A 27,376-nucleotide genomic window follows, 5' to 3' on the forward strand; every position below is an offset into this window, starting at 1 on the left:
TTTGTTTGCATGAGCATCACATCCTTTCTAAAGTACTGAGGTCACTGAGCCTTTTAGGCCAAATTTGAGCCCTTCAATTCCCAAAATAAAAATATCCCCATATAAATGTCTTTTTCATAATATGCATTATATAGTTCTTCAACAGTCTAAGACAGTGAGTCCAAACCAGGGTTCTGGACCCACCTAGAATAGAAAATAATATAAGATCATTTATTTTATATAGTAGCCTAAACAATAAAAAGTAACTAACCACTAATATTGTCAAACATAGTGGAGTCAAAACAACATTGACCTCTGAAATGTAAAAGATTAAAAGTAGAAAGTAGCATGGAATATAAATACTCAAGTGAAGTACAAGTACCAACATCCGTTGGAGAAACTGCTTCACCGGTCGTCGCAGCCCCCCCTCGCGGAGCCCCCTGCCCTTCCTCCCCGGTCCTAAACCTTTCTGTTGTGGATCAGCAGTCGAGCCCCTTCTGGAGCGCAGAGGCAGCCCGCCCCGCACAGCAGCAGCAGCCCGGGCTCTGCCGGTGACAGTACCAAACACACTCCGCCCGGGCAGCAGCGGCGGATCTCCGGAGCTGTCGAGGACTGCACGGCTCTGTTTGTGTGGAAAGGAGCAGAAACTACAGACACAAGTACAGATAAAGAAGAGTAGAGATCTTGTCTTCCTCTGGCTGGTTGTTGTTTTCAGAAAAGTTGTACGCGCACAGAAAAGGCGACCGGATACACGCATTTACTGCTGGAGGAAATATTGCTGCACGGGGCTGCGCGTAAAGAACATCTTGCTTGAGGTGAGTAGATCACAGCGTGCAACAGTGATTTGGTGGGACAGTCTGTGTTTTTGCGCTGTTGTCTTTGACGTGCGAGTCTAGAGAAGTTGTTGGCTTTGTTTTAAAGCGTGTTTTATACTTATAGTTAAGAAGGGGAGTAACTTATTTTGTGATTTTGGCTAAATTGTGCAAAATTATCCAAAAACTAGCGTGGCAAATGGCCATTTATGTCAAAATGGAGGTTGATGATACAAAGTTATGGGGGTTGTGTTGTGTTTGGGTGTGTATCGCTTACAAGACTGATTGGTTATTGATAGTTTGACTTGTCTGAGTGTTTAGAGTGCTGGAGTAGTGGTTCCAGTTAGTTTTCCTTCGAGTTTCTTTAGTTTCTTGCAGTAAATTCAGCTGTTTGCCCTCTTGAACTAGTGTGTGTGTGTGTGTGTGTGTATATATGTATGTTTGTGTGTGTGTGCGTGCTCAAAGAGAGAGAGGGTCGTGAGGGAGAGAATAAGCTTTGCTCTGTTATCTTCATCCAGCTGTTTCAGTGAATGGGGTTTGGGCTGCCCCTTGCAACTGCCATACACAAACACAAACACACACACACACACACACACACACACACACACACACACACACACACAGCTCCTGCATGCCACTATTCTTGTTCTCTCTCTTGCGGCTTGTTTTGTTTGTATGATTAAAACAGAGAAGCAGAGAGGATGAAGGGAATGTGATGAAAAGGAAAGGTCACACACCTCAGCACCATTTGTTTTATGCTCTCAAGGCCCACTTTAATATATGGATTAGTTAGTAGTTGAACTGGAAACGCCCAGGGTCTTATTGGACCATAAATAATCCCCGCAGGAGCAGATAGAAATGCTGAAGAATGCCTGAGATGCTCTCCATCTTCTTCCCATCTGTGGTGAGCCCCCTCCCCTGCAGCTGATTGATTGATGTCATCTTGTCACAGCTATAAGACTTAAACATTAAGACAACCGACACATGAATGCATGCATGCTGCAAACATGGATTCTTGTTGCTCCCTCCACTCCTGATCAGATGTTAACTTGGTGTTTAGGCATCACGCCACCTTATCGGGAAACCCTATATCAACCTGCCCTGTCATCCAGCACAGCACAGGCAGGGCCGTGAGCGAGGAGGGAGGAACGTGGCAGGACACATACGGGGGGGTGGGGGGGCGGTGGTGGTGGTGGTGGTGGGAGTTGATAACCAAGCTGTCAGGCGATCAGGATTGGCGCAGCTGAAGAGGCGGATGGGGGGCAGGTAGGGGAGGAGGGTGTGATGCTGAGGGATCATTTTTATCACATGGCTTCGTCACAGGAGTGGAAGCCCTGGGGGGGGGGCAGCCAAGCGTGAACATGACCAAAGTCACGGTCAGTGTGCTTTTCATAGTAGTAGTTTATCTGCTCCCGCTCTCCCTTTTCAAGTTGATTATGAGATTTTTTTCCCCCCCTTGCTTTCTTCTTCTACTGTAGAATAAACCGACTTCGCATCATCTCCATTCATGTCTGCATCGAGTCAACAAATATGTGTGAGTCTGAAAACTGGAGCACAGCTGGAGGCTTGATCACAGCTGATGCACATCTGCACAGCTCTGAAGACGCTGAAACATTGCAGACACGCCCCCTGCTCAAAATGCAGCCTTTTGCAGCTTAATTTGCTCATTAGATAATCTCAGCTGAAAATAGCACGTAAATGTTCACGCAGGGGCCACATCTGTGCACTCGGGAGCTCTCTTACATAACAAGTAAAGGAAAATCCCACATTAAAGTGATATCGAGAGAGCCAGGAATCTGATCCACACCTGTGAGGCTCAATTAACAAAATGCCTCTGCAGCCATCTGGGACTGAAATGGCTTCCATTTCATTTTGCTGCAGCGATGATGATGCTGATGTTGAGCGGCGGATGTGATTAAAAGCACGCAAGTGGCACGTCAACAATATTTAATTTGTTGTCATCCATCGTGATGTAACATAGAGCCCAAAAGCTTTACACAACTGAAACCGCTCTTATTAGACGTCACTGTAGGTATGAAACTGGAGGTGTGTTTTGTTTTCCTAAATACTGAACTTTCATGTGAAAAATCTGATATGTGGATGATAGGAGTCGCAAAAGGAGAGCAGCAGATGTGTTTTTTTTTTTTGGTGTCCAAAGTCAGACATGTTCGATGTTCTGCTGCAGTTTGCTATCACCTGTGTAGTTGTTTATTTAGATGCAGTTTGTGGGAGTTATGTTGGTTCTGAGATCCAGTTTTGCTTGTGATTCCCCTCAGCTGTGATGTGTCTCAGCGGTAGGAGCGTCATTGAGATTTCCCTCAGAGTTTCTCACTGTCAGCCCATTAAAACAGGACAAGAGCAAGAGCACAGCGGGGGAGAGACAAGCTGTCAGTCAGACGCAAAACACACACACACACACACACACACACACAAAGCCTACCCTTGTATGTGAGAGGGTAATTAGCTGCCCGGGTTTGCAGTGACCTTTCTTTTCCTGCTTTAAAAGGCCCATTCTGGACTGGAAGTGTTGCAACAACATCACTGAGATCTTTGCATTTATGTTCATACAGTTTTTACTTTCAAAGTCACTGACCGAGATATTATACAGGAGATGAATTATCGACATCTGCTATAATTTGTGTCAAATATACAACATATTGAAGCTGTAACTTCTACACTTGAAGACGCCAGCATGTTGCATCTGTCTTTTGTCAGGCAGAGTGGGCGCCTAATAAACTGGCAAACTCCTAAAGTTGACAGTAAAATAAGTTCCCATGTCTTTAAATGAAGCATGTGTGGTTCATTTGTAGATACATTTTGTGGACTTTCATACCAGAGATTTTTTTTCTGTGGCCAGAAATAAACAAAGCAGCATGGACATGAGTGGAGTGGAGGAGGAGATAGCTCTTCTTATGCCTGCTATTGATTATTGCCAATGATGAATCATCTCTAGGCAAGGCAAGTTTATTTATATAGCATATTTCAGCAACAAGGCAGTTCAAAATGCTTAACACAAGATAAAAACACGACATGAAACATCAAAAGTATTGAGACAAAGCACAAAAGAAATTTAAATAAAGTTAAAAACAGTCATTAAAGCAACAGAGAATAGAAAACAAAAACATGATAAAACATGCAAAGACAGGTATAAAATGCAAGAACAAATGTATAGTGTGAATGTGAAACCTGAAATAAATAAAAAAAACAAAAAAACAGAGCTATTAAAAGACAGAAAAGTCTGTAGTCTTTGTTTAAAAGAACTGAGAGGTGCAGCAGACGTGCAGTTTTCTGGGTGTTTGTTTCAGATTTACGGTGCATAAAAACTAAGTACTGCTTTTCCATGTATAGTCTTGATCTCTGGCATTTACAGTAAAATGCTGCCAGAGTTCAGAGTCGGTGTCGGCACTGTAAAAGGGGAGACAAATTGTTACAGTAAAAATGTTCCTAAAAACAGTTTTACAAAGCTCAAGCAGTGCGAGCAGATTTCATGTTTACATCCGACATACACCGATCCATCCCTGGCTCACAGTGGCAGACATGCATTTACATGCTCATCTTCTTCTAGTTTCATCCCACTTTATTGGAATTGAGTAGAACTTGATTATAGACACTTTCTGCTGAAATACTTAAACAGGCGTCATTTAGAGACATTTATCTCATTGCTTCTTGGCTTGTTCCAGGGCTTTGAATCCGCTCACTCCATCGAGTTGTAACGGGTTGACAATTCTCTCTGATATCAGGCAGCATTTCTTCATAAGATTCAGATTCCAGAGGGAAATGGTTATTAAACTCTGATTATTTTCAGATGGAATTTTCAATATTGAATTGTTTTACTATGAAACACCGTCATCGAAAATCAGCCTTAAATATGATATTGAGTTTTCTTAATTTTTGTTAGTTCCACTGTCTGACTTCACTTGATGGTTCACTTAACGGAGGCTGCATTCTGTCTGATCCTGTGTGCCAAACTGTTAACTTCTCTGACGAATCTTAAATTATAGATTTCGGAACTTTTTAAGAGGCCCAACTGCCGCTGCAATCTATAATATCATTTCGTTTCCTCGTTAAATATTGAAGGACATCTGAGGGTTTTTTGCAGAGTGTAATTTTTTGAACTCTTGAGTTATTGATGGTCCACTCCCAGTAAAATCAGTGAGGTCTCACAGTGGCAGTGTAAGAGTATTCAGTGGGTGAAACTTCCAACATAAATTGACTTGTGGTGATAGTTTCCTGTGCATGCATTAACAGTGCAGCCAGCCTCCTCTGCAAATGCTCGCCATTGAATTATTCTATTTTTAAACAATTTTATATTAAAAAAATGAACACAGCCATGCAGATAAAAAGAGCTTTGCATTTTGACCCTGTATGACTGACGGGGGATATTTTGGGTTTTCTTAGCTCTTTGTTAATTTCACAAAGCTCTCAAAATGAATGAATGATTTTTTTACGTTCTTACATTTTAAGTCTGCATTATTCAGACTTGTCCTATTACTGATTAATTGATTGATTTTCTTTATTATTTTTCTTCAAGTTCACAAAGTGCCCAGTGCTCACAGGTTTACAAGACACCAAAAGTCCAATTGTAATGATCAAGATTTCATTACTTTTTATTTCAAACTTACACGTTATTTCACAGCTTGGTCTTGAACAAAATATTTTTCCCTCCCTCCCAAGCTTGAGAAATAAAATCTACAAAAAAAGGGTTCTCTTGCTCAAGTTTTTCAAAGTCGTACAGCGAAGAGAAGTCAACATAAATTGATGTAATTTTACTAAAAAGCACATCCGTTTTGTCCCTAGAAATAAGACACTGCAACACAAACTGAACCTCATTGAAAGTTTCATCTAGCTCAACAGACAAACAAAATTATGAGTGTAAGTGTGAATTTTAGGATTTTTGTCTGTTGTCTAGATATACTTAACATAAAGTTCTACACTGCAGCTATTCTTTATTGGATAATCACTAATAGAGTGATTGCAATAAAGACCGTCACATGTGCACTGATGACGACCACGTCTGTGCAGTGCAATCAAAATAAAAAACAGCAATCTCAATGAGGAAAGAAAAAAAAGGTAATGCATGAATGGAGGGTTTCCTTTTCTCAGTGTCCAAATTGAATCCATCTCCTGACCACAACACTTAAATTAACCCCATTTGTCAAGTCATGAACATGTGCAGGTGGCTTATCCATCAAGCTGCAGGAGGTCAAAAGAGGTAGCACTTTTTTTTTTATATTACCAAACACCTGCAAAACTAATGATATTCCCATCAAGTGCTAATTATATCTAACGCACACTAAGCCAAGAGCAAAATCAGCATTATACCTGTTAAAGATCAGCATGTTAGCGTTGTCATTATGAGCATATTTTACATACTGAGATAAGCATTTAGCTCAAAGCACCACTGGTTACCTCACCAGTCCAGAGGAATACAGAGCTCCTTAGACAGACATCTGCTCATTCATCAGCCCAAAGGTGTGGCTGTACAGACTCGGGTGGACCGCTCCTGTCATCATCAAGCTGTCCTCAGTCTCAGTCTTTCATTACCCCCTTTGACTTTTACAGACTTAAAAGAAAAACCCAAAACAGCCATAAAATGCTCCATGAACTTGCACACTGCCTGTCTGTTATGATGCTCATGCAGAACCCTTTTCAACATGAAAGCAGCTTCAAAACGTGTTTTTTTTGCATAAGTAGATTGCAGGTCAATTAAATTGCTGCTGGAATCTGATAGCTGAGATGGCAGGCGGAGACGGGCTCTGAAAGCCTTTACAGTCTGTAAGAAGAGACAGAATCAATGCTGAGTGGAGTAAGTCTGTGTATAATGGACATTAGTGGGCAGCGCTCTGGCACAGATCACATTAGAACCAGGAGTGCTGAAGTCTGCCAACTGCTCCAAACATCCATTAGCAGGCCAATCAAACTGTGTTTGTTCAACACGCGTGCATTTGTTCACTTTGCCCCGAAGACACTGTAGAGAAACTTCTATTGCACAGTCAAATTGCAAAAAGTTCTTATTATGTTACAATGAAAGAATCACAGTGATTATGTAAGAAGTTGGCAACCAGCAGCAGCTGTCCTTTGTGCTAAAAATGACCCCCCCCTTACACCTGGCATTAAAATGGGTCTGGTATCCAGACTGTATTTAGCTGTGATTTAACCTTATTAAGTTTACACCTGGTATTAATATTTGTCTCCAGTGTCCACATTGAGATCATTTAGCTCTGTCCAGCTTAAACAACCAAACAGTTATAGCCACTCTCTGACATTTGCTTACTCGCATCATAAACTGCTCGGTTGCATTTTCAGTTGCCAAGTTTTGCTTGTATTTGTATTTCATCTGACTAAATTGAAAGCACTCCAGTCTTCACTCCATCCATGAGTGAATATCCATAGGTTTTCCAGCTTTCTTGCTATTAGCTTAGCTTTGTCTAAAGTCTGCTACCTTGATGGTTTTGGACAGTTGCATGCAATTATGTATTTCTGCTAATGTAGGTTTTGTATGTAAAAGCACAGTTCGAAATTGCATTTACAATTGTGTTCAATGTGGGCACAACGTGTCCCTGACCCCCTCCAGATGTTGTTTAGGTGATTAGATTATCATGGCTTGTTCCACATGGGATTAATAAAATGATTATATCGCGAACATCAAGTATAAATTGCCACGTCATTTTTAAGCCGCCACCATGAGACTTGCTTTGGCATTTCGGCTCTCTCCTTTTCACAGACACGCATTCAAAAAGAAAGATTCACAAACATGATACTTCACACACAGTCCTCCGCCAGCCCAGTGTTGGCGCTCTGGGTTGCCATGGAGCGCCAGTTCTACGTGCAGTTAATATTAATATATGAACTGGAGAGCTGTTAGTTTATTTCTTGCGTTGCATCAACATTTAACTCTCTGCTAACTGCTAATATCAATCTGTTGACCAGAAGCTTCATGTTCACAACAAAACTTCAACACTAGATGCACTAGATGGGCCGAGTGCTTCAAAATAAAAGCGCAAGTGGTTCTGCTTGAATTTGTTTAATTATAGAAAGACTTTAAGTTTTTAAAGCAGTAGTTTCTTTAACTTCATTATAAAAGTAGCTACTTTATATAACTTTATTGTAACTGTAGTTAATTTACTAATTTTGTATTTTAGTGATCTATAATAGTATATAGGAGCTTTCAAAATATATATTGTGTATTGCGATACAGCCTTAAAAAGAAATTGTAATGTTATTTTTAAGCCATATCACCATATCGCCCTAAAGTCCATCTTGAATGCATTTTTGGTGCATTCATACCTGTACATTCATGTAGTCAAGCACTTTCCAAATGCAATCTCATCGCCCAAAAGTAACTTTATTTCAAGTGTAAACGGGTTCTCTGAGCACCATCATCATACATAGAAACAGCTTTTTTCCATTTGAGCGCTGCCCTGCCTTTCTCCCTCTCTCTTTCCGAGGAGAAGGCAAAGTGGCCTCATATGTCACAAAGCGTCACTTCACTGCTGTCAGGAGGTTGATGTATGAGGACTGAAATGGCCAGTGCTGAAACAGCAGACCATACACACACTCACACACAGATACACACAAACACAAGATTGATGGATGACACCTGTATTAGGTCCAAAACTGAGGCGCTTTGCCCGGTAGCAGATGAACGGTTTTTGGAGGTCGGGAGACGATCTGCAGCTGCAACAATCAGGTGTTTTTGTTGGTAGCAATATTATCTTCATTAGAAAACTCATTCTCTGAATTCTTGAATCAAGAGATGTTTTTCTTCCTCCAGCTTGAAATTATTAAGAGAAATCATCAGTCAGAGTTGAGCTTTTCATGTGACTAACAACACCCCGCTTTCTCACAGGCGAGAAAGCCATTGATTAAGCTGTTTGTTGATTTGCTTCTATCGGAAACCTGATTTGTGCCAGCAAGGGAAGCAAAACATGAATTATTGATCCAGTTTAAAAGCCTGTTTGCCCTGCTTGCGTGTTTTAGCTGTAATTTCCTCAGGATTTTTTAATGGGGCCCTTCAGATATGATTTTGTCTTTCTAAACTGAATTTCTTCATCTGAAACAACTACCTCAGCAGAACCGAAACAGTGTGTTTCTCGGCGTGTTGCAGCGGGGCACCTCTGAGCTAATAACATAAGCAAAGATCTGTTGACACCCAGTTGTTTGGACTTGTGTCTGATTTATAGATTAGCTTTCCTCCGCCCTCTTGGCCAGCTTCTTTCCCTGTGTGTGTGTGTGTGTGTTTTGCTCGGCGGAGTGAAGCCAGCTCAGAGGATGCGTCTGCCAGATGACCCCTCGGCAGAGTGCGTACCACTCGGTGCCCCTCCCCTCTTCCTGCGTCAGCTTGGTAAACTGTGATCAGCTTGTCTCGTGGAAGTAGAGAGGAGAAAGAGCAGGGGGGGTGGGGGGGTTGGGAAGTTTTAACCACGAGAGAGTGTTTGCATCATGACCCCAGTGTATCTCTGCATACTGTACTCTCAAAAATATGTGATTGATCCCTCCCTTTAAATTGCTGACAGATGTCTCCCCCCTCATGCCTCCGTCTTTTTCTTTCTCCCATGCACATGTTGGGCCCTGATGTTCCCAGAAATCTTCCGGGAACCTCTGGGATGCTGTCCCAGCCGTGGTAACATAACTCCCACCACCCTCTTGTCCGAGCCAGCCCTCTTCCCTCAGTGGTCCCATCACACGTGGATTGCTGGGACTCAGCTGGCCTGGAAGCCGTCCTGTGCTTATGAAACATTTTGGCAGATTTTAAACACAGTTGAGGTTTATGAAGTGATGCTGTCACCGGGTTTCGGCTCAGTTTCAGTGGGCTCACAGCGACAGAGCTGAATCATGGAGGTGTTGTCTGCCTTTGTGTCGTGGCGTCTTTGTCTGCTCTGCATTATCCTGCAGAGAATTGGTTCTGGAGGATTGTGTCCATCTGCTGAGTGAGATTTCTTGGAAACGAGAGACACAGTGCGGATAAAAAGATGAAGGACGGGGTTTGTCTTGTGGGTGATCAGCAGAAAAGTGAAATCAAGTCCTCAGCATGAGATACAGCGTGTGTGTGTGTGTCTGTGTGTGTATGTGTATGTGTGTGTATGTATTTGTGTGTGTGTGTATGTGTGTCTGTGTGTGTGTGTGTGTGTGTGTGTGTGTGTGTGTGTGTGTGTGTGTGTGCCTTGCTGAATTTTAAAGTACTAAACAATGAGTCCAGTGTGATTGTTTCACATGCACGCGTCCTCAAGCCTCCCTCGGCTTCCCCCTGCGATTTGACATTCAAAAGATGTATTGTCCAAATAAGCCTTTGATATTCATATTATTTTTAACAGGCTGGATCAGCGTGAAGCTCGCTCCGTTTGGGGTCTTGGCGTTTTTCTCCCCCTCTCTTGGCCCAGACGGAGGGCGGACATAAGTAGGTCAAAGTTTAGTGGAGCGTCCTGTCTGAGCAGGAGGATTGAAGAGGTGGGGAGGGGTTAATAAACAGTATCATAATGCCAATGTAGCTCATTTACATACAGAGTTTGACCGTCTGCTTTCTAGGAAAACGTTACATATCATTCGGACCAATAATTGTTTATTAATGTTGTGTTTTAACTGATTGGTGGCTGATAGTTAAGTGGAAAAACTCATTAAAACATATTTATGAAGGTCATGAAACTTGACTGGTTGCCTTTATTATTGGATGATTTTAGCTTATCGCAGCTGTGTCAGCGGAGATTATCTGATGAATATTAAGAAATTGCCACACAGAAATGCCAAAGATATGTTTATGATTGGAAAGAGTGTCATCCCTGCTTAATAAAACCAGGAAATATCTTAAATTGTGCACATCGATTTTTAAATAACCATATTTATGGGACCATGTTATGTGAAAATATGTTATGTGATTATGTTGGTGGGGTTTTTTTAAGCTGCACAACAGTGGTTCTCACCTTAAAGGCTTACTCCGCTTTGTGTCAGTGCACCATGACATCAATGTTGCGCATGGTTACAGTTGCAACGCATCTCACCAACCACACTTGTCAGTGACTACATATGCATGTACAAAATTTGCTGTATTTGCCCTTGTTTCAAAAAAGACAATATTCCTACGATATCGGCATATCTCACATGTATTAATTAGAAAATGTCACACAAAATATCTAAACAGAGTATGGTCTTCACATGACCTGAATAAAATTCAGAATATTATCATATTCAGAATAACAGTTGAATTTTACTGTTTACATAAACAAAGTCAGTGATGCTGTGTGCAAGGTTAGTAAAGGGTGAGGTAAACAATCAGCCAGAGAGGGCAGCAAAACTCTGCCTTTCACTCTGATGTGAAGTTACTCTTTAAAGTCCCAAATGTGTAAATTTATTGTCAGTTGGGCTCTCAAAGATAAAAAAAAAATATATCATACATCACAATCTTGACGTAATAATACTGATAGTTAACCATTTGAAATCTGAGAATGTTGGTGTGAACATAAGGAAATCACAACAAATGTACTACAAATTGCTAGAATTTAGTAAAACGCAAAAAGAAATGACCAGAAGATTTTAAAAAACAAGGGTAAATGTCACAAAAACTATATTTCTTATAAGTATAATTAAATATTTTAAATCACTGAAAAAAATCTACATATGTTTTTATCAGTTTTCAGCATTTTCTTTCTTTCTTTCTTTCTTTCTTTAGTTGAGCTGCTCATTGCCTTTTCCCCATATTTTTAAAGGAAATCAAAGCAATTTGCTCAGGTTTCAAAGGGTTAATGACAGCCTTGCCTCCCACTAGACGAGACTCAGTGCTAGCAGTTCTGTGAGCCTGTGCGCTAGCCCAAATTTGCTGTACACATATCAATGCTTGCATGTGATTTTATTCTCTCATATAGCCATATGCAGGTGTTTTTTGATTGCTTCCTCGTGTTTTTCTTTTTGCAACACTTGGCTACAAAAAAGCACAGAGAAGGTCATTTTAAACAGAAAACCCTTACATGTAATGTAATATCTTATGTTTCCTTGTGAGATGATCCAATCAATAGTTGTGTGCTGTGATACCTGATAGGTGATCCACCGTTATGAGCACACTCTGCTGGCCTTGTTGACCTTTTTGAGCAACACTTAGCAGTGCAGATTAGGATGTCTGGGTGACTGTGTGGGTGAGAGGTCAGACTGTCGGGTTAGAGGGGTGAGCGTCATGTGGTGGGAGCTAGGCCTTTGTTTTTGAGTCTAAATCCAAAGCTTTGTATTATTAAGTCTGGAGATGTGTTGTTACCATAGCTCCATTTTTAGAGCATGAATGTCAGGAATCTAATACCAGAAAAGATCTGGAATATTTTTAGTCGCTGTCAGCTGAGTTTGTTGAACAGGAATGTGTTCCACTCCTTTCTCACTGCGAGCGAGCTTTCAAAAATCAGATGTTATCGTTGATATGAGGATAAAATAAAGTGTCAGCGGACCAGGATTTGCTGCAGTTTAAAACGTAGCTCTTGTCTGCTGTCAGAGATCAAACGGAAAGATTAAGGTGGAGGTGGCTTGGAGGGGTAGGGGCGGCGGATACGGAGATGAACGGATGAAATGAGGCCAGTGTCATCCCGTCTCATTTACTATGCAGGGTTGGGAGGGGATTAGCCTCGCTTACATAACTCAGTCTCCCCCTCCATCTCCCCCCTTAACTAGCCCATCTCCCCCTTTCCTCCATCCCACACACTCTCTTTTGAGATCACAAGATTGTTGGTGGCCTATTTGTTATTCCAGTATTTCCAGTATTTTGAATTTTTTTTCTTTCTTTGTTTTTTTCTGTGGCTCATCTTCTCTCCGGAACAAAAATCCTCAGAGACAAAAGACAGAAGGAGAATGAAAATGGGGATTTGGGGGAGATGATGAAGTAAGGAACAAAAATTAAGGGGATGCAGGGATGGAGCACAGAGTTTTTGGAGGAAATAAAGCGAAGCAGATGTGATAAAAGGTGTGCAGATAAAGGAAAAGAGGAAACAGCAGAAAAAAGGGAGGATGGGGCGGAGTGTTGGGGGTGAATGAGATTGTCTATTTATAGTTTATCCCTGCTGTTGGGTTAGACCGCCAGGCCCAGCGCAGCACAGCTCAGCGTCCATGTCAGTCCTCATGTCAGTCTCCATTAGCTCGATACACGCACATATACAGTGTGTAGTAAACCCTGAGGCTGAGGCTGTCACGAAAATGTGTGTATACTGACCTTTGCCACTGAATAAAAGAAAATTACACACTGACGGATCTGACAGTGTGTGTGTGTGTGTGTGTGTGTGTGTGTGTGTGTGTGTGTGTGTGTGTGTGTGTGTGTGTGTGTGTGTGTGTGTGTGAGTGAGTGTAAGGTGCTGAAGTGCTAGTTATCAGTGTCTGACATACTGTATATATGCTGTGAAAACATTGGCCTGCCACTCAGCTCAGTGCATAAGAAGATGGTCTTTTTAAGCAAACGGCATGCTTCAGGGGGCAGTGGGTTCAATGTGAAATGCCAGAGTGTAGGATTTAGGGGAATAGATATAATACTATAATATAATAACTGGATTATGTGTATAAACACCTGAAAATAAGATTTTTGTGTTTTTCTTAGATTGAGCTGTTAGCAGGTGGTTGGCAAGCCGCCTGCCTTCGACATGCCAATCTGCATCAGAGAAACACTGATTTGTAACATAAAGCAGTTTTTTCTGTGTTTTTTCAGGTTTAAATTACCAGATGTGGTTGTTTTGGAGAGGTACAGACCTCTACGGATAATTTGGCTCCCGGTAAAAACCTCCTGAACAATGAACCCTGAAGGAATCCCAACAAGGAGAGCCTGTTGCAATCTGCAGTCCTCACTGCTAGATACCACTGAATCCCCCTAAAACTTACACTTTAAAACACAAGAAAATCAAACACAGAGAGAACACACAAAGAACAACCTGATTTTACTTCTTAATCTTGGGAATAAATTAACAGCACATAATCTCCCATGTCCTTCAAGTTATTTTGTTGTTCTTAGATCACATTTGCATAACTGTGTTTTTTGTTCTCTCACATACTGTACATCTACAAGCACACGTGCAGGTGAGTGCATGTGCTTCAGAGAGAAAAACGTGTTCCCTCAGCTGTGGGCTTCCCTTCTGGCCGACTTTGATGCTATCTGTGTTCTTGTTTATTGTACCTGCTGCAGGCAAATGCACACACGCATGATCTAATTGAGTCACAGGCAGAAGAAATAGCTCATGTTTTAAACTAAATTCAGGGGGTGTTAAGTGTTTTTGCAAATAACATTTTTTTGGTATATTGATGTTTGTTTTTTATTTACTGTAGCAGAGCTGGCTGAGGGTGATTTTGGTTTCATTTTCACGCATGTTCGGTCTCACAGTTTGCACCACTACACAAAAACAGCTCTTATTTCATTGTGTTAAGTTGAGTTCTAACCAACGGCCGTTTATATTTATTTGGGTGTTTGAGAGGAATATGACCCAATGGATTTTTTTTTTTTTTTTTATCTGCACACTGTGGAAAGTTATGGGAAGTTATTAACTGTGAGCTGAAGGCTCTGTATGCTGCATAAGTTCCTGGATGATTCATGGAACAGTCTCCGGGTTGCACAGGACCTCGTTTGTTTCTGCTGTCTCTGCCCCCGGCTCACCCTGCTCCAATAACACACTTACTGTGGCCGTGGCAGAGGACACAGTCACAGACGTACATTCATGAACACACATAGATGCAAGCATTCACAGTATGCACATTCATCCATGATGCACATGTATAGGCGCCTGCACACTTGCAGAGAGGAAGACAATATACTGTTTCCACTGCCACCATGTAGTGTTGCATATAGAGGCAGAACTTGGAAATCATCTCAGGGCTTGACATAGATATTAGCATTTTGTTCTCTTGTCTGGAACTTAATCTTGTGCTCTCGTGCTTTTCTTCCTTGTGTTGTTGGTTACTGATTATACTCTTGTAAATTAGAGTTTACACTCTGTTGTGGCTCACAGTGGCATATCTGTGCAGTAGTGTAAAGTTACTACATGTACTCACTCAAGTACAATTTTGAGGTACTTGAACTTAACTTGAGTATTTCCATTTTATGCATCCCAGAAAGGACTTGTACCTTTACCGCACTACATTTATTTGGCAGCTAGTTAGTCACAAGTAATTTTCAGGTTGAGATTTTATATGAATTAAACATGATAAGCTCATACAATACAGAACATGGGTTTGTTTTTGGCTATGTTGTTTTGTCCACAACATTAAGTAGGATTTTTTTAATGCAGGCCTTTTACTTGTAATGCAGTATTGTTAAATTGTTGTTTTGGTGCTTTAACTAAAGCTGGAGGAAGCAAACTTCTTCCACTTCTGCTTTGTGAGCTTCACCCTCAGAGTTGTTTCCATGTGTTGTGACAGCACAAACCATCCTGCAGCAGTCACGGATGGAGAAACATGATAGAGACAAAAATCTTTCACAGCTCTGCAGCCGGTGTGAAGCGTGACAGCAGCGGCTCTCATGCTGTTTGTGTCATTTCAACTTTCCCTGCATAGAGATTCAATGCAAAGTTAAAGTGTAGCCAGATGCTGACAGGTGCTCCAGCGTGTTTCCATGAAATATGTGTAGATCTCTCGTCTGGCAGACCTCCCGCTCTGTGACAACTTCCCCATGCACACTATGTTCCCACTCCTTTGAGCTGAGAAAGAGGAAATCTGTGCATAGAAATGTATTCGACATAGTAGAAGAAAAGCTGAAGACAAGGAGACGCAGAATAATGCGAGAGGAGACAAAGTGCGTGAATGAAAGGAGATGATCCACATCCTCCAGACAGACAAATTGTTACAACAGCAGCAGCAGGCTGATAGAGCCGGAGACAGACAAAAGCCGAGACGAAGCTTTTGGCTGTCACTGAAGCGCTGAAAAGTCAAATGAGAACTTTCCTACAGTCTTTATTTTATTAATTCCTTCCTGCTCTCTTTAATTCTTTTGTGCAGTCAGCTTTTGCTGCTTCTGCCCACGTCTCACTGTGTCCTCTCAGAGGACCCTCATTAGTCATCAGCTGTCTGTGAACATGCTACATCATACTTTTTTTCTGGTACAATTTTCATAGTCATGGTTGATTGTGTGCGGCTGCGGCTGAGCATCAGCTGTTGCTCCTAAGATCAGTTACAGAGATAGATTTGACCAGTTGCAGCCGTTGCTGCTGCTGCCGCCATCCCCCAACCCTCGATCTCATGTCATCTCATCTAATCTGGCCGCGGTGGAGGACGAGTTAAGATGTGAAATCTTAGAGGAACATTATAGGGCGGAGAGACGGATCGAGAAAGGAGAGTAAGAGGAGGAGTGTATCGATTTGCCGTTTCACTTCAGAGAGGATTGAGTACTGTACATGATGAGCTCATTCTCCTCTGGCAGAGGTGGAAGTACATTTACTCAAGTGGTATTATAAGTACTTTCATTTTAAGATACTTTATATTTGCTTGCTTCACTTCAGAAGCAAATATTGTACTATACTCCAAAAAATTAATGTTGCAACGGTTAATTATCAGTTACTTCAGATTTGAGATTTTTTCAAAATATGATGGGATTATGAACTATAACAAATTATGAGAGACTCAGCCCCCTCCAAAAAAAGAAAAAAGCCCAAAAACATTTCCATATTAGGTTGGCTAGGAAGCTGCTCAAAATTTTGCTTAAATTTGAAATAGTTTCACTGTAAATTATTGTTTTTTCAGTCTGATCCAGCTGTGGAGGAAGAGCAGAAAAAGAAAGACAAACATAAAATGTTGCAGTGAAATGGCTTAGGTTAAAAAAAAAAAAATGGTGCATGTACACAGAAAAAAAAGAATTTCCAGCACTTCTCCCGCTGGTCTCAGCTCATGCTTCTCTTCAAGGTGCGCGTTGCTGGATAAAGGTGAAAGAGACGATTTAGGGAATAAATTAAAACGAAGCTGGAGGGAACAGTTTTCTACGGAAATTATTCAAATGATTATTTCCTCTATTAATTGTTGTAACAACAGTGTTTCCCTGAGGTCTGAACATCAAATCAGTTTTGAGTGAGGAAAGCCTGCATTGCACACTCAGACAGGCTGCCCTCTAGTGAACAGCACTGAATCTACACAGAGCCTGACCTCAGCTGCTCGATCAGAAGTGAAGTGCAAACTAACAGAGCTGGAGTTTAATATATACAGCAGGTAGATCGGTCAGAGCAGCTCGGGCAAATGCAGTCGCCATTGTTGGTTTTTTTTTCGTAACCTATAAGATGAATGGCCCTCATTAATCATGGCCATTTGTCTTCAGTTGTAAGAGTAGAGGTCAGTGATTAAACCTTGTTCTCTGTAACGAAGCCAACTCTCTGTCTCTGTCTCTCTTTCCCTCCCTCGCTCAGAGGATCAGAGCCAGAGTTGCATTTCGCCGCTGCTCTGCTCTGCTTTTCATGGCTCTGATGTTGTCTGCCACCAAATCCCAGCTGAATAAAAGTCAGAAATTGAAGCAGCAAATCATGTTTTATGTATGTGTGCTTACACAATGAAAGCAGGCTGGAAAGTGGGCCAAGCATCACACAGGGCATATTATGGCAACAAAGCAGCTTTCCACTTTCTTGGAAAAAAAACACAGCGGCAGACGGCAGAGTGCCGGGCGCAGAGTACAATATGAATGTTCAGTTAATGACAGCGAAAATGGAAAGAGAGATACATAGAAATCGCATTACCTGACTGCTCTATTCCTGGGAAGTGTTTTACTATTCCCATTGATTCTATTCTGGTGGAGAAACTGTGCTGTTGACTTGTAAGCTCTGTTATTTATATTTAATGGATATGTCTGGGGAAGAGCAATGTGGTGATATATACTATGATAGTGAGATTTTTCAGTGCATACAGAGGGAGCTATACTCAAGTATCTCTGGTCGTATCGGACCAGGGATTTTCTTGGTTATTGATTAGACGTTTGGTTCACAAAGTGAAAGAAAACAATCCCCCTAGATTTCTTCATCTTGCCTGTTTAGTCTGACCTACTAACTCTCAAATATTCAGTTCACAATGATAACACATTTTTGGAGCTGCAACCAGAGAATTTTGGACATTTTCACTTGAAAATTAAGGGAAACAATAAATTCAGTTGTTTTAATTCTGTACTTGGTTATTGTGGGCAATGTGGAAAATCACTGAGAATATTTGCATTTTGGCAATATTACATTTACCAAATGTGAATGTGCAAATGGCTGTGTATTGGCCCGAATCTGGCAATACGATAAGTATCACGATACCAAGGTGAAGATTCCATATATTGCAATTAGGGTTGAGCTGATAGACAATGACATTCATCAGTCCTACCACACCATCACTGGCGTCCAGGTTTGTGGTGGTTCTATGGCATCAATGCATGCTTAAAAAGTGACTTTTGTGATTTTTTTCACCAGATGAACTGTGAGCTGCCAAATGGGCAAAGTGGTACCTTTTTAGCAACAAAGTTTATTGACGCCATCATGACAATTTGCCACTGTCTGATCAATATCTGCTCACAGCTATGGGGCTGAATGCCTTTGTTTTTGTTGTTTTTTAAATTTGCTGGTGACTCACAAAGCTGGCAGTTTGCGGTGGGGTTTGAGTGGTTGATTACCCCCTCCAAACAACGATAATATCATTGCCTATCACAATGTTTCGTCATATGCCAATTCAATAGACACCGCCCAGCCCTAATTGCAATATATTATGATACTGTGATTGTTTTTTTTAAATCTGATTGCAGGAAAACTGTCGTAGTATAAAGGAAACACCACCATATGCATACAGACAGCTTACTTTCACTACTTTTTGTTCAATGTGACCAAATGAATGAACACTTGCGTATATCAGTGAAAAGATTAAATAAAAGTGCTTGTAGGATCCTTAACATAAACAAACTAAGAAAATAAAAAGATTGTAAAAAATTAAAATCCAAATAGTTTTTGAGAATCGATACAAAATCACAAAACAATATCAACATACTCAAGTGTATCAATATTTTCTTACAAGTATTATGATAAAATTGGGTTTGTAGTTCACAGGATAAAGCATTTTATCATTTTTAAAGCACATCAGAAAAAAGGAAACTGATAATCTGTTTTGGCTATTCTGATAGCCATGGATGTATATCCATTTTTCAAATTAATATGTCAAATATTTGCTTGTTCCAGCGGCTCAAGTGTGAAGATTTGTTGCTTTTCTCGGTTTATATCTTTTGTTAACTTAATATCTGTGGTTTTTGGGATGTTGGTCTCACAAAACAAGACATCTGAAGATGTAATCTTGGACTCTAAAACTGTTAAGAACTTTTAAACAAACATATATTTTCTAACATTTTAGAAACAAAACAAGACAAATAATTGATTAACCAATAAAATAACTGGCAGATTAAACAAAAAAGAGAAAATAAAAGTCTTTATTTTATCTTTATACAGTTTCTCATAAAAGTTGTCATATAACATACACGATATTTATTGATATTTCAACAAAAAATAACATATACTGTGTGATATACTGAGTTTTTGTCCCCATTAATAAGTCTTATGTGTTTGCTGGCTTGTCACTCTTTGGGCACTGGGCTGAACACCTCTCTCTCTCACTTGTTTCCTTCTGTAAGAGTCACCTTGGCACAGATATAGCCACACCTTTTGTGTGACGGCAGCTTCTTTCTCCTTCACCCTCCTTTACTCCTCCCTCATCAGCACAGCAGTGAAACACACAGAGACCTGAAGTAACCCAATGACTATAACGTTAGAAGGTTGTGATTAACAAAGTGAAGCCATGCCACATGGGCTGCATAACCTTAATGACATTCTGAGCTGAAGTTAATACTGCAGCACCCTGTGGGACCCTGAACCATAGTGTCATTGTACTCACATTAAGTGTGGTCCCTGTGGTGAGGACATATGCTGCTATAGCGATGTAATCTATCTAGCAGTGATCTAAAGGATTAATAATCTCTATCTAATCTGCAGCCACGGGTTCACATCAGCCCATCAAACAGGGTGAGATGTCATCTCCTGATAAGAGATAGTTTTTGTGTGTGTGTGTGTGTGTGTGTGTGCGTGTGTGTTCATGAACTCCATGCAGAGATCATCAAAGCTCGTGTATTTTGACCCTGAAATGGGTTTTATGAAAATTAAAAAATGTAAAGCTGATCACTAGAGGGCCTGGGTCAGATCTATGCAATTATATGTGCATGCATGTGTACATGTACACAGTTCAGTATTTGTACCTGCATTTGCATATCACTGTTTCTATGAGTCTTTCTTTGATTTATTAGAGACACTAGCAGCATGACTGGATGGCCAGTCAGTCCAGTACTTTAGTCCAGACTGAAATATCTCAACTATCATATGGGTGTCCATGACGTTTGGCATATACACATTCATGGTTGTCAGAGGATGAATCATTGTGACCTTGGTGATCCCTTGACTCTCCCAAGTGAACCACCTTGAGGTTGATAATTGTGATTTTGGACAATTGCATCAACTGCTATATGGATTGTAATGAAATTTGGTCCAGACCTTCATGTTCCTTCGAGAATGAGTTACAAAAATGTTGATGTTCCCTTATTGTAACTTTTCTAGTGCCATCATGAAGTCAAAATTTCAATTTCTACAATATTTCCCCAAAGTTTATGACTAAATACCTGCAACTTTAGTCACATTCCCATTAGCATCTGCTGTACTTTGTGCTTAGTGCTAATCTGCAGATGTTAGCAAGCTAACACACTAAAAAACGTTGCTAAAATTTTGACACATTGTGACATATTTGGGCAAATACATGCATAGTATATTCCTGGTAGATTAAAATTAACTTTATTATTGTTTACATTGTTTTCATTAAGTTTTATTCAACAGAGCTCCAGCGATATGGCTGCAACAAAGACCCTTCAGTACACTATCTTTGCTTTTCTTTGTACAGAACCAAATGATGCTGGCATAATGCCACATAAGTTTGTGATTTTAGATAGCATGCCGGCGTTCCATTATGCGAAGAGGCATGACACGTAACACAACTGGGTTGGCTTCTAGTTTGAAATATATAAGCGTTGGGCACCTGCTTTCTAAATAATAACAATGGCATAACAAAGGAATGACAATCATTTACCATCTCTGTTACATAGTAGCTTATCTCATCCTCTGCTCCTAGGGTAAGGAGCTCCTGGATCTCATTGTCTCCCCAATATGGGGATGTTTTTGGTTTATTTTCTTCTTTGAGTTAGCTGCCAACTGCTGCTGATGGGTCGCATATGTAACACATCATCAAATGGTCTCACCCATCTCACAGGTTACATTTTTTACACAGATTTTGATATGCCAAGAAAAATAATCCACTTAAAGGGGATTGAGGCATCTGAATAAACCCTGTTATCTCACAAATTCCACCCCCAACCCTCCTCTGTGTCCCTCAGGGAAGACCTTGACCATCTGTCCTTCTTGGGGCTCCCTGTCAGGACAGACTGATGTCTTTTTGTCATCAGTTTTAGATGATCAGACTGTCTCACTGGTGTTCACAATAACAATTACAAGGCACATGGTTGTCAAATCAAATGGCTGAAACACAATAATCCTCTAATGGCAGGACTCCCAGATCCTGATTGCCACTTTAATCAGTCGTACCTGAGCCTAAAGCCTAAATGACCTCTGGATTTCATGGAAATACATTCATAAGTTTGTGAGATTTTCTGTTGACGGACAAACACTTGATTTCATTTCATGTTTGGCCCATTTTTATATTTCTTAAAAACATCAGCAACATCAGAGCTTTAAAGATATCTAACAGCTAATCAATAACAATGTTTTGTGTCATCATATGTCAAATGAATTGTATTGATTTGCTTTGAAAGGTTAGGCATTATGCCCTGTTTTTAATTAAATTAGTGTTTTTGTTTCTTCTCTGTAGACGATGTTGATTGGTGGATGATGGAGAAAAGGGTCGTCTTCTTTTCTGCTTTTGTCTGTGTTGTGGTGGACGGGGAAACAATGCACTCTGACACTTCTCTACCTTCAAATCTGTGCTAAAGTAATTATGCCATTCAAGTGGAATGCATTTGATGATTTCATCCATTGTTGATCAAAGTTTGACCTGAATAGCTGATTTTCTGTGCAGCCAAAACATCAAATTCCAGCTGATACAATTTGCCTTAACAATACTTTTGTTCATATTCTTAAAGTCCGTCTGTTTTTGACAAAAGCTGTGAAAGAGCTCGGTCAGCATCTGTTCTGGTTCCTGAAAGCAGCTCAGGGGCTCAGGACTGACCCCTGCACTGGGACACCAGGGCCAAAATCAATAGTCGTATCGTATCACTTATCAGACTGTAACAAGCTGACTGATTACCTCATCGGCTGCTTGTGCAGAGAGCGGAGAGGTGGTGGAGAGGAAGCAAAAAGAAAGAAGCAGGGAGATTAGAAGATAAAAACGCATAAATGAAAAAGGGTGAATTAGCATTTTTGTGAGATAAGATGAAACCCTCCAGTGTACCAAGAGAAGAGAAGTGCTTATGTTTCTGTCATTGGACACCAGGGGGTGGTAATACTGTCAAAATCAAACTTCACAAAGGTTTTTTTTTCCAAATACCTTGGCACTACAGTCTGTTCTGACATATACACATAAGAATATTTTGAGAGAGAAGTAGTACTGTGGATATGATGAACAAATACACAGAGGAATTCATTACTTATTTCATTCATCTGATGTTAAATGAGCTCAGGGATTTGATTTGATTAACTCAGGCAGCCCATAAAACCAGGAAACACTAATTCAGGATATTAAATAACCAAAATCAATATATCACCAAGCTCTTCTGCCTTGTTACCTCATTTTCCTCTATAATTTCCTCCCTTTTTTCTCTTCTTTTTTTTTTTAATGAGTCGCAGTAAAATCATTTGTTCTCCACACTTGGAAGCAGGGAGCTCATGCAAACACGGGAACTCATATTCATTGGCAGTATTTTATGTGAGGGCAGAGTTTGTGTCACAAAAATGCACAATAGTTTCATTGTTAAAATCAGCGTCATCATTAGATGCTTTGTATGCTCATTTTTTTGTTTTTGTTTGCATGTGGGTGCTTGTTCAGGGGCTTGTTTTTACAGAGAGAGAGAGACTTAAACTGTGGCTTTAACTAATAATCACACTTCAGATAGACTTCTAAATCTGTTACTTTCACAAAGCTGCCCAAATCTTGACTGTCTTAAGTAAATTCTGTATTTGGAAATGGAGAGATTACAGGCAATGTGGAGGGTTAAAAATGTATGACAATGACGTTAGATGAGTTAGAATTAATCACAGTATAATACTTTTGAATGTATTTCTTGCTTTTTCCCAGATGGTCTGAATAACTCTTTCGTCAAAGAAAAAATTAGAGCATTGTTGTGAAAGAGTGCAGCACAGTAACTGTTTTATCTCAGTTATCTTATTTTCATAATTGCATGGAGCCAAAATTATTATTGAAAATAAAATAAATTTCCCAGCCCTAATATATATTTACTACTTTCTAGTTTACATTGAGTTTTTTATGTGCAAATACTGTCTACTCACATTTGTAAACCTGTATTTTATTAATTTATATATGTCTATATTTTAGCCCTATATTTTATGTATTTTTTATGTCTTAGATTCTCATTTTGCTTTTATTTGCATGATTTTCTTTTTTCATTTTAATACATACCCAATGAGCATTGCTGGAGGGAGCCTAAAATCCAAGATTTCCATTGCCAGTGACATGATCATTTCAAAGAACAGGAAACTCATAGTATGTTTCAACATATTGTTTAGCTGTTTGACCCACAGCTTTTCTGTTATGATTCACACATGTAGCTCTCAAAATGTCATTTTTGCTGTAGCAGGCAGCTTTTTCAGTGAGAAAGCTTTAAAAATTCAATTAACATTAACAGACAGACACTATTAGTGACTATAGCTGATAAAAGTAGTGGAGCATTTGGCAGCTAAAGAGCCAGAAATTTCCCACGGGAGATTGTAGAGACTAAAAACAAAACCAAAAAAGAGTAAATATTGATCTTACATTTATCATTTGGACATAAACACACTGAATTAATGCTCATGTTGCTCTGTAACTGCTGGATGTGTATATAAATCTACGTTTGCTATATCAACTTAAAAGTTGACGATATGTCAGTGCTGTGATTACAACTTGTTCCTGCTGCCCCCGGGTGGCCAAAAAAGTATTGCAGGTTTAATATGATTATGGTATGATTAACCCTTTGTGTTTTCCCCCAGGAGTGCAGGAGGAGAGGCTCAGAAGAGGAGCGAGGTCCTGGGATGAGAGCTCTCTGCCATTTCCCTGTCTCCCCCAGACCTCCAGGAGGAGTACGCTGGGCAACACTCTGAGGTAAAGAACCACACAAAAAAATAAAACACCCTCTGCAGACAAAACCTTTCTCTGACGATGTTGACCTTCAGTATTTGCTGACTCAAGCGTCCCCCTCTCCTCCTACGCCTCTTGCTCTATCTCTCCCTCCCTTTCGGTGTTGTTCTTTTTCTCTCCTGTCTTTTGGGGCGCTGGGGACATTGATCAATGGTCTGATTTCTTGGTGTGGCCTCAGTTTGGAGTGACCCGCTGTGGTCACTTTGTCACACAGACACACACATGCACACACATTTATGGAAATGGGGGTCTTGGCCTCCGTCTTTGAAGTGTCGGGTTAGGGATTGAGTTTGGAGATGGATGGCAGTTGGAGTGTGTGACAGAGGCGGGAGGAGGGTTTTAGGAGGAGGAGATGAGGGGTCAGGGGGTCAGGAATTGGTGTCTAAGTCTGTGCTGTTCCATACGGCAGCCGGGTGACAACAATATCTCAAAAGCCTCGTTTCCAACAAACAGTCCGGTTGGGTTCATTCAAGTTTGTTACTCATTAGAACGATTATTTTTGCGTTTTATCGGACAAAAGTTGTGGATGTTACCAATAGAATTGTTCCTTTCTGGGGTTGACCCATATTGGTTTTTCACAGTAGACCCGATTGTTAGTACTTAATGAGACCGATAACAGATATTTGGAACTGCTATGCTTTTACAATAAAAATTAAAATATTTCTGTCTTAATTTAGAATTTAGAATATCACAAACTCTAACACAAAACTTTGTTTAAATGCCTTCAGCAAATTTTATTTTTATAAGGTTAAGTGAAAATTTGAAAACAATAAATAAAAATAGCTCCCTGAGGGTTCACAAAGTAAAAATTCCTCCCATGCTGACACTTTCTTTGCATGTATAGACTGCCTTCCCTGGTGCTGGTTGAGTGTAATATGCACACTTTATAATAAATTAATTTTATTGGCAATCATTACAATAAAATGCCGGCAACATGCCAAATATTAGCTCTAATAATCGACCAGTCCAATAATCTGTTGACCCGTGTTCTGTAGAATTTTTTCATCACAGTGGCATCATCATCAGCTTGTTATGCTAACCTTGGGATATGTTGCTAATGGCTTAAAGCAAAAAGTTTCTTAGAGGAACTCGTGGTTGTGAACTTTGGTTCCACATTATGTGCATCAGTCTACAAACAGTGTTTTCTGCATGTGACTGCGACCCCTATAATGTGATGGTTTAAACCATTACAGCAGCACCTCAAAGAAATCAGGGAAGGTGTGTTTGTCTGTTTACTGCTGCCACAAATCTAATTTTCTCTGCAGTCTCTCCTCCACAAAGCCTCCTTTAAACTCATTTGTGTCAATCTCTTTTTGTTTGTTTTGGGGCTACGAGCAGTCACACAACACTGCGTCCTGACACCAGCTCCTTATCATTTCTATCAGCTGAAGGCCTCGCAGTAAAAAGGGCAGAGCTTGTGAGATATGTAGGGTGATAATAATGTGTGGTCCACACAGCAGCAGCTGTCTTCCTCTCTTCTTTCCACCGTCTCCATTACAGATCCGCTGTCTCCTCTGCTCTCTGTCTTTCCTCCAGTTCAGCTCAGCCCATCCCAGCCCAGCTGTCCCCTTCCTTCATTAGCTGTCCTGCACTGCCTGCTCAGGCAAGGTCACTTTGAAAATACAAAGGAGTCCACACAACAAGTCCATCTTGGTACTTTATCTTTGTTGATACATGCTTCTTACAAGTTTAAGCTGCACGGATCTATATTTTTGTGTTATTTAATGTGAAAGAGGTGAGTTATTTACATTATTCCCTTGAGCTCTGCAGAAAACTGTAGCATCTTTGTTTTGGATTTAAGGGCTGCAACTTAAGTGTTCTGGTTCAGTCTCACCACTCTCATCAGCATCATTTTGAGCAGCAGCATGCAGCTGTTTTTAAAAAAGCTCTAATAAACTATGATAAGCTGTACGCTGTCTGCTCTGCACCAAACAGCAGGTTAGCTGCCTACTAGTTGGTGAACATATTGACCTCATGCAGCTCCAATCCACTTAATAATCAAGTTTAAACTTCTTATCCCACTTTTCTTTAAAGTCACTTTCTTCCTCCTGCTCCGTGGTGACTCATACGAGAGCTGAACATGTCACACTGAATGGATGCACACAATTTTACGATGTATTTGCCTGTTCGGAGACTGACACAGAAACTCTTGCTGACTCACACACACAGTCTCACACACACACACAAAAGACTCAAAAGCTTTCTGGTGTTGTATTTTCGGCGTGGAGAGGTGGGCTGTGTTAATGGCAGTAAAGTGCCAAGTCAGAGAACAGAAGTGAACTCTCTTCTCACTTGTTACTGTGGGACTCAGGGAGGTACAGGGCAGTTCCAGGAAGGAGAGGGAGAGGGGACGCACTCATACACACACAGAAACACACAAACACACACCTCCTCCAGCATTACTCAGTCTTCCTACTGGTTTTCCATGGAAGCACACAACAATAAACTGATCAGTGAGTGTGAGTGTGCATTGTGTACCACACAGCAGGGCTGTGTGTGTGTGTGTGTGTGTGTGTGTTTGTGTGTGTGTGTGTGTGTGTGTGTGTGTGTGTGTGTGTGTGTGTGATTTATAAGTAGCTAAGCACTCAAACAATAACAGTGCTAACATGCTGATTTATAGTAGGTGTGTTAACCATTGTTAACCATTAGTGTGTTACCATGTTAACATTTGTTAACTAACACTAAACACAGTGGGAATGTTGCAGGTATTTACAAAGTATTGGCCAGATTGAAAGTTTGAAACAATGAAAAAGACACACACCCCCTAAGTAGCTTCCTTTAGTCTGATGAAAGCTGAGCACTCAAAACATTACACAGCATTCAAATCCTTCTCACGGGAGCTACTTGGTGTGCAGATCTATTACTTTCAGCTCTGCTAAATATAAATGTTGACCTGATGATGGTGTAAGAGATAAAATTATGGTGCACGAGATGGTTAAAAGGATAAAAAAGACGAAAAAAAAATCTGTTACACAAAAATATATTTTTTCTGAAACACTTGACATTTTTTCGTCCTGAAACTGAAAGTCTTTCTAAGAGAAACGTCCTGAGAAGCAAAAATATCTTGATTTAACTGAGGTCATAATACAAGTAAATGTGGCTGTCACAAGCCAAAAATGTAGAATAATGTATAATAATTGCTCATTATAATACTCTGTATTTGCACCCTCATTATAACCACACATTTCTTTCCTCAACTTCACTTCCACACAAACAGCTTCAACCTATCACTGAAAATACACGCAAAA

At 40.4% G+C, this 27,376-nt stretch overlaps 1 protein-coding gene across 1 annotated transcript in view; it reads left to right on the forward strand.

Annotated features, from left to right (window-relative positions):
• Positions 1–478: 478 nt before the first annotated feature.
• lzts2a (leucine zipper, putative tumor suppressor 2a) overlaps positions 479–27,376 on the forward strand; it is a 51,012-nt gene continuing 24,114 nt past the window's right edge. Inside the window, exons 1-2 of the mRNA XM_042502163.2 lie at positions 479–794; positions 23,981–24,092. The gene's annotated coding sequence lies outside the window, so the exon portion shown is untranslated. The remainder of the gene's footprint in view (positions 795–23,980; positions 24,093–27,376) is intronic.

This window comes from Plectropomus leopardus, chromosome 13 (genome assembly GCF_026936395.1).
Source record: "Plectropomus leopardus strain MGB_pleo_1.0 chromosome 13, ASM2693639v1, whole genome shotgun sequence".
In the NCBI taxonomy this organism is placed as follows: domain Eukaryota; kingdom Metazoa; phylum Chordata; class Actinopteri; order Perciformes; family Serranidae; genus Plectropomus; species Plectropomus leopardus.